Source organism: Rhineura floridana, chromosome 11, assembly GCF_030035675.1.
Source record: "Rhineura floridana isolate rRhiFlo1 chromosome 11, rRhiFlo1.hap2, whole genome shotgun sequence".
NCBI lineage: Eukaryota > Metazoa > Chordata > Lepidosauria > Squamata > Rhineuridae > Rhineura > Rhineura floridana.
In genome coordinates this window covers 28,110,945-28,119,687 of record NC_084490.1, presented here as the reverse complement: position 1 = coordinate 28,119,687, position 8,743 = coordinate 28,110,945, and positions in this window count along the sequence as shown.

Genomic DNA, 8,743 nt, shown 5'->3' with positions numbered 1-8,743 from the left:
GCCCTGGCCAATTCTTACAGCATAGAAACAGAGAAAATGAAATGGAAATGGACTGCCTTCAAGTTGATTCCAAATTATGGCAACCCTATGAATAGGGTTTTCATGGTATACGATATTCAGAGGTGATTTACCATTGCCTTCCTCTGAGGCTGAGAGGCAGTGACTGGCCCAAGGTCACCCAGTGAGTTCCATGGCTGTGTGGGGATTCGAACCCTGTCATAGTTCAACACCTTAACCAGTACACCACACTGGCTCTCTAGAAACAGAAAGAGAGTGTGTGTGTGTGTGTGTATGTATATATATATATATATGGGGGGGAATTTAACCCTTTGATATCTGTGACATGCCACAGTAAGCTGTGAAGTTTGCTGTTTAAGATTTTTTAAAGCAGCACAGTTTTATTCTTTAAATTTTGCTTTGTTTTTAATTTTCTCTGGATTACAAATGGACCATGAACTTTGCCATATGTGCTCTCTTTGTTTCTCTCTTTAGTCTGGTGTACGGATGTATTGTGTAGTGGCTAAAATAATGGACAGTGAATAATGGTCCTGCCTGAAACTCTCCATGGGCCCCTTATCTGTATTAGAAAGAATAACAATTGAAACCTCCCTTTATTAAGGGTTATTGAGATAATATATATGAAATATTTTTGAATGTTCTCTTAAAGCACTATTTTAATATGTAGTAATAGTAGTAGTAGTAACATCATCATCATCGTAATCGTATAATATAAACATCAGTATTGTTAAATGGTTAAAGTATAAAGGAAAAGCCATTGGAAATTGCTAGACAGATCCTGACCTGAGAGTGCCACTGTGCTTTAATGAGTGGTACAGAAGAGGGAGACTTTCACAGTGTGCAGCCTCTCCTGTTATACCCCTCCAATAGGTAAAGTAGTACCTGGTGACATTCTCCCGTCTATGCAAATCTGAAAGACCCAGTAGCCTTCCAAGGCATCTGGTAACTCAACCATAATTAAGCTGATGCCCTAGAAGTAATGCACAGGGATTCCACTGCTGTGCTAGATAAAGCTGCCAACTCCCCTCCCCCGCAAAGCTAAAAAAAGGTAAAGGTGTCCCCGCACTTGTAGTGCGAGTTGTTTCCGACTCTTAGGGTGACTTCTTGCGACGTATACTAGGCAGACTGTATATATGGGGTGGGATTGCCAGTTCCTTCCCCGGCCTTTCTTTACCCCCCAGCATAAGCCAGGTACTCATTTTACCGACCATGGATGGATGGAAGGCTGAGTGGACCTCGACCTCTTTTACCGGAGATTCGACTTCCTCCTTCCGTTGGAATCGAACTCCGGCCGTAAGCAGAGCTTCGGCTGTGTTACCGCTGCTTACCACTCTGTGCCACGGAGGGTCTTTCCCCACAAAGCTACCATGCCTTTAATGCCGCATGATACGCAGGGCCTCCTTCTTTACCATGAGGGGGGGTTAGCACTCTGCTCAGATGTTAGAGGCACGGGAAGGGGGGAGAGCTGAAAGCACTAACACACCTTGTGTTTTATACCAAACGTATAAAGGTATGTATTTGTTTTGCCAATAGAATTGGAGGTGAAATCCTGCAAAGGGTTAAGCAGCCCTCATCCTCATGACTTGACAAGGATTCCAGCCAATGCCAGTGGCATAAAGGGGGGATTAGCCCTGTGCACGCTGGTTCCTATGTCTCCAGGACAGAACGTGAGGCTACGCTTCTTTGTTGTCTACCCCCAGGAGATGTTGCTGGTAGTGCTCTCCCAGTTTACACCAGCTACCCAACTCAGTCCCTTAACTTCATCCACACCACCTTGCATCCAATGGAGAATAGGTGAGTCAACTGAGTTGCTACCTTTTCAGCTGGTAATGCCACCTATTGACCATGTCAGTAGGGTGGGAAATGACATCAAGGGGCTTGCCATGATCATGGGTATATCTGCTCACGTTATTTTAAGTTCTTTAAATACAGAATGGGAAAGGAGATTGCTAGTGCCAAATGGTCATTATAGGCCTTAAAAAGAAGCCCCAAATGCCTCCGTTTCAGGTTTCAGTGTGTTAGATAGAGAGCTAGTGTGTAGTGTGTTAAGAGACTGAGCAGTGACCCCAAAAGTTAATCTCCCTCCTACTAGGAAGTCTCCCAGTTCCTATCTTTATCCTGGCATACTAAACTCACTAAGCAAGCCCTTGTTTTCTCCTGTTCTGCAAGCCTATGCCTGCCTCCTCAGAAGTAGGCCTGCACTGAGTTCAGTGGGACTTATTCCCAGGTGTTGTACACGCTTATTGGGGAGTAAGTCCCACTGAAGTGAGCAGGGTTTGCTTCTGATTCAGACAGGATCACTCTGCAAGCCTCCTATCTGCAATATGGGAATAATAGTACTGTACTGATCTGTCTTCCAGAGTTCTTGTAAGGATTGCTGAGATAATTTTGTCAAGCAGTTTTAATACTCTGAAAGTGCTAAAGAAATTGTTATGATGATTATACAACCCAGCAGACAGCTGCCTGGAAGGTAAACCTGGAAGGTTACAGTCAGTGTCAAAGTTGAAGATACGACCTTGGCAGAGATGGAGACTATTGAAGCATTGTCTGGGTCACTGCCGCCTCCTTGACACATGTCTCAGGCCACGCCACAGAAGAATAAACACAAGAGGCCAATAAACTCTGAAAAGAATTCCTGGATACTACAGGACATAGGAGACTATGACAGAGAGTTACTGAGGCCTTGGCAAAACACTCTTCTTCAGGCAGGTTGCCTGCCTCCAGTCCTTGAAATTTTAAAGAAAATATGCTCTTTTTTCCTAGGCCAGAAAAAACTAAACAAAGACAGTTGTGACCTAATAACTTTTCTGAGCTTTTTAGCAAGGCTCCTGCAAATTGTAGAGAAACAGGAAGGCCTTGGTCTGTAAACCTTGAATTGCTTGAGAGTGTGAGATCCATAAAAGATCATATATACTGCTAGTGATCTTACTTCTCCAAATGCCAAAATAGCACCACCTGTGCACAAGAAAGAAGCATCAGCAGGCTTACAGGGACAACCCACCCCCCAAAACATAACACTCAGCCTAATCAGGAAAGGTTTCATCAGTCCCACTAAGTTCTGGGTTCCAAGGCCGGGATGGGGAACCTATGACTCTCCTAATGTTGCTGGCTCTGGCCACAGAATGCTGACTGATTCTTGAGGGTGGAATATCAGGGGAGGTGAATGGAATGGAGCATCTGGAATCTTGAACTGAAGCACTCCACACTGCAACATTTTGTTGCAGTTCCCACTTGTTATAGTATTCTTCATCCAGAGGAAAGTCTCGCTCTGTGTCAGAAGTGAATCATGCTCCCTGAGGCAGGGATGGGGAAACTTCTGGGCAACCCTCTGAGGGCCAAATGTCTTTGGCCCCAATCACCATTGACAACAGTGGGCAGACCACTGAATGTGAACATTACCTTTGTACAGTAGGCTAGTTTCTACATACAGTCACACACCTCTCTGTATTCTCCATCCAGGCACGCAAGAGTTTCAGAGTTCAAGGAGAGTGCAAAGCAGGGCTGGTGCAGGATGTGGTCTGGGGAATACGTGTGTGGCCTGGGAAGAGTCCCACGGGCCAGATAGAGAGCCCTAGGGGGCACATTTGGCCCACAGGCCTGAGAATCCCCATCCCTACCCTAATAGAAAAATCCAGTGCATAAAACCACCTTTTCTATCTAGGAGAGAGAGTTGTGCCTGGAACTGCAAGGTCACCAATCAATGAGCCGCCAGAGAACCTCATTCTTTAAAGGGGCTTACAAGGGCCTCTGAGAGAGAGGTCCATCCAGAAAGCCGAAGAGGAAGAAATCAGAAAGCAGAGAAATTCAGGCACAAACATGCAATGATGGCCCAAGGGGGGATCCAAGACAGGTGACGTGAGAAAGAATGGGTGCTCCATTTTTGTGAGGGATAAGCCCCACAAATGCAGGGACTGTGGGGAGAGCTGGGAGAAGCAGGAGCTGATGGCCCACAGGCAAGCACATGACAAGGACCGGCTGTATCCCTGCCCTGAGTGTGGGAAAAGTTTCAACCAGATATCTGAGAACCTTCCCTAGTGGTAGAAAACCAGCACAACAGGGAATGGGCTAGGCTTCCTTTGTGCGCTGTTTTTATTTGCAGAGAATTTGAGAAGTTTTTTTAAAAAGACATCTTCCACCCTACAGTCTGAACTGGTACATTCATTTCACTCTGTCATCTCAACCTGCTCCAAGTATAAACCAGGCCTTAGCCAAAAGGGGGAAAGGATGGCTAAATGCTCCCATTTCCTTCCCCAAATCACTAGGTAAGAAAGATAAGCTGGGGTCTAATCTAGACTCCTTTCTGATTTAGATGCAGAGTTTAAATCCCAGTTTCCCAATCACCATATTCTGTGACTTAGCTGAATTTTGTTTTAAACTTGGAAGGGAGTTATTACAATTTATGCTCAAACCAAAGTCGTCACCGGTACCCAAAGAACTCCTGAGCAGAAATATTTTGCAGCAGAGTATCACTCTAGAGGTCCCCCTTATGACATTTCGTTTCTGTACCTGCATTTTTTTAAAAATACACGCAGCCAAATGACACAAAACTACATCTTGGTAACAGTACATGTGACAGCTGGGAGAAAATCTCTAAGCCTTGGTGAGCTGCAGATCTCACATCCATGCTTGACCCTTCTGCCATTGCAAACACATGCAATTATAGCCACTTTGGGGACCTCTGCAAAAAAAGAAAGTGACACAGAGCTCTGGTAAAGTGTTGGCATCCAAACTGGATAGTATTTATTTATTTTATTGCATTTATATACCACCTCATAGCCAAAACCTTTCTGGATCCTGAAGACCTGAGTGTCAGAGGCAATTGCTTTTCAGTACATCTGTAGTTTTTAGATTCAAATGTTTGTTTTCTGGGTTTTCCTAAGTGGCTTATCACGTACTCTCAGCCTATGGGGTTGCATGCTGAAGTAAATAATACAGCCTAAGTGTATATGGCAGTTGTGTCATAACGTGCGGGACAATATGCTACACATACTTTAAGAACGTAAAGCAGGATGGGGAATCTATGGCCTTCTAGATGTTGTTGGACTCCCATCAGCCCCAGCCTATATGGTCAGGGGTGATGGGAGTTGGAGTTCAACAACATTTGGTGGCAGGCCCAGCACCACCAGGTGGCCAGGTTGGGCACGGGCTAAGGAGCCCTGATCCTGAGATGGGCCCCTGGGCCTGGGTGGATGTAGCTGGTGGGGATCATGGAGCAGGAACCACCCTCCCAAGCAACACATGCACCCTGTTGCTGGCATGTGCTGCCATGCCATTTACTGCATCAGTGCTCATGTATGCCATCACCCAAGATGGCAGGCATGCATGCACAGCATGTTAATACACTGACACGGCTTGCCTGTTTAAGGACCCAGCAGTGGTACAGCCACTGCTTTCAAGGGCCTGCTACAGTCTGGTGCCAGCCCTGCCCAAGATACCATTTAGTACACCCTCCTTGGCCCTGGGCACCTCCTGATGAACAAACAATATTACAACCTGCCTTGGTCCTGAAACTTTCTACTCTTGCTAAGAGCAAATGCTAATAGCACAACCCTGGAAAGAAATTCACTGACAGACTAGGAAACTTTGCTTGTGCAAGATTGAAATATGAACTGCACCAATCTTTTAATTTTTTAACAATAAAATTAATTATTTGATACAAAAAAAGTCTCTGAATGACCAAAACAAGAATGTTCTGAAATATCCTCAAAGGATTAGCTCCAGAAAGCTGACACAGCTTAAATACAGCCCTGAAACAGGACTTACAAAGCAGCAAGAGTGAGCGATTGACAAAGAGGTAGCCGGGACACAAAAAACTGTTGGCAAAGAAAAATCCAAAAGGACCAAGAGGAGTGATTTAACACAGACAATTCTTCATATAATCAGGGCTGTATGATTCTGCCACAGAATGTCCTGACCCTACAATTCAGCTGCCAAAGGAGCATTTTTTGTTTTAAAACAAGTTTCTAGCCAGTTAATGGTCATGAATGCCTGGGGAAACTTTTAGATGCCAGAGGACTTATCCAATAAGGCTTCCAGTGGTCAGAAGGCAGGGTTTTCTTCAGTGCCCTGCATTGCTCCTTGCCTTTGCTCACAGTTCAAGCAAAATAAATCATGCAAAACATTGAAAAGAATAAATTACACAAAGTAAAGAGAATTTGTGCAAATTGTGCTTTTTGTAATTTATAGTTACAGAATTCAGTGGGTTTTTTCTACTGTAGAACTGGAATTATTGGTGTGGAATTTTGATTTGGTGGGGTGTATACACAATTCTGCTTATAAATGTCCCTTTTGCACAGGCTTGCTTCCGCTTCTTATCAAGAAGCCCTGTAAGCTATTCAAGACTCTCAACTCTATCCTCCAGAACTCATCGCTTTACCTGTTCCTCTCCTGCCACCAAGAAACTATATTAACTCCTCCAAGCCTGGCCCCCTTCTGGAACCCACTCATAGGACCACACGTCGCTTTGTCTCCACCATAGGTTCCTGGAAGGTTTTTTCCAGAGACCTCTTGCCATAGCCATAGGGCATCCACGGTTGCCCACTGTCAGACGTAGGATGATGATCCAAGGAGAGGCCTGGAACTCGCCATGCTGTTTCAGGGCAAAAAGAATAAATAAGGAGAGGTGTGTTAGGCATGTTGTGAGGAAAATGCTTTTCAAGCCCTAGCTTGGTACTAAGAGTGCAGGCTTTGCATACATAACGTCTTCAGTTCAATCCCTTCAGTTTTTAAAAAAGAAAAAAATCAGTGTGAGAAAAATCTCTGGCTGCTACCAGTCAGAGGAGACAGCACTATGTCAATGCAAGGAAGCTTCCTATCAAATCAGAATGCAGACATTGTCCTTACAAAACTCACAGCTAAAACAGGTAAAAGAAACAAAAGCGCCCTTGCCCAGCTGCCGTTCAGATCAATGGGGCTTGCACTAAAGAATTTCTTTTACTAATATATATATATCCTACTTTTCCATAAAAACATGCCCAAGGAGGCTAACAACCATAAAAACAAACACAGATCAACAATCACAATTTTTTAAAAAAGAGCAGAGTCTAGGCCAATGACCACGTATGTATTGTGCTGAGCAACTGTGGAAATACAGAAGCTCAGGAGTTGTTATTGGGCACTCACATCTAGAAAATCCCTGAAGCCATTTTCTTAAAGCAAGTTTCTAGTCCTTATGCCTTTGAGGATAGGCTTGTAAACACAAAGACAATGCCTTGTGAAACCCAGAGAGGATTCCAAGGAGGAAATCCTGTGGTTAAGGGGTGGGACCTTACTGCTCTTTGCGACAACAAAAGCATAATAAATGATCCAAAAACAGATCTTGCTTCATGTATATCATTTGAAGCCATGAAACATCTATTTTCTTGGTACACAACTCCTTTGGGAGGAAGGACGGGATAGAAATTTAATAAATAATACTCAAAAGTAACACAGTTCATTGAGGCTTACTACCAGCTAAGTGCATATAGGACTGCTGCCTTAAGGCTTTATTAAAAAAATTAAAGCAGCTTTCATTTTTATTTAAATTAGAAAGAAAACAGAACTATTTTAAAATCAGCTTCGACACAAAGTTGTAATAGCTCATACAAGGCAAAGATTTTTAAAATGCAATTTTCATTCATCTAATAAAATGTCACTCATTTGCAATGTGGTGTTGGAGGAGAGCTTTGCGGATACCATGGACTACGAAAAAGACAAATAAATGGGTGTTAAACAAATTAAACCAAGAAGTTAAAATAATGAAACTGAGGTTATCACTACTTTGGACACATAATGATAAGACATGATTCATTAGAAAATACAATAATGCTGGGAAAAACAGAAGGGAGTAGAAAAAGAGGAAGGCCAAACAAGAGATGGATTGATTCTATAAAGGAAGCCACAGAACTGAACTTACAAGATCTGAACAGGGTGGTTCACGACAGATGTTATTGGAGGTCACTGATTCATAGGGTCACCATAAGTCGTAGTCGACTTGAAGGCACATAACAAGAAGGATGCACACTTACTTGATATGAAAGCTGCAATCCAATACATGTCTACTCAGATGTAAGCTCCATTGGGTTCAATGGGACATACTCCCAGGTAAGTGTGTATTGGATTGCAGCTTAAGCCAGCACTGAAATCAACAGCCCTGTGTCTGAGTAGATAGGTCTAGGAATGCACTGTAAGAAACTGGAGACAAATATTGCACTAGATCTTGTGGCAAGAAAAGTTAATAATTTTATTCTTTAAATCGTATTCAAATTTTTTTTTTCAATAATTTTTATTCAGATTTTCATAAAACATACAAGACGAAATCATAAAACATTCAAAGACAAAAAACAAAATCAAAAATAGTTAAACAAAAAGAAAAAAAGAAAAAAAAAACAAAAATAAAAAATAAAGAGTAAAATATTGACTTCCCATTTGTCAAAGATCAAATCAGTTATAAGTCTATAATATATAACAATCCTGTCTCTTAAGTCATATTATAAAATCACTTTCCTCCAGTAGTTATCTTACTTAATCATCAAATCTCATAAACATTACTTTATTCTTTCCACAAAAAGTCAAAGAGAGGTTTCAATTCTTTAAGAAATATATCTATCAATTTTTTTTTTCCAGATAAGCATATCGATTAATCCATCTCATTACTAATTATGATAATCTTATTGTCATAACCATAGTCAAAATAAACATTTCAATTAATCCATCACATCAGAATCTGTTAGGTTCAGTAATTTCA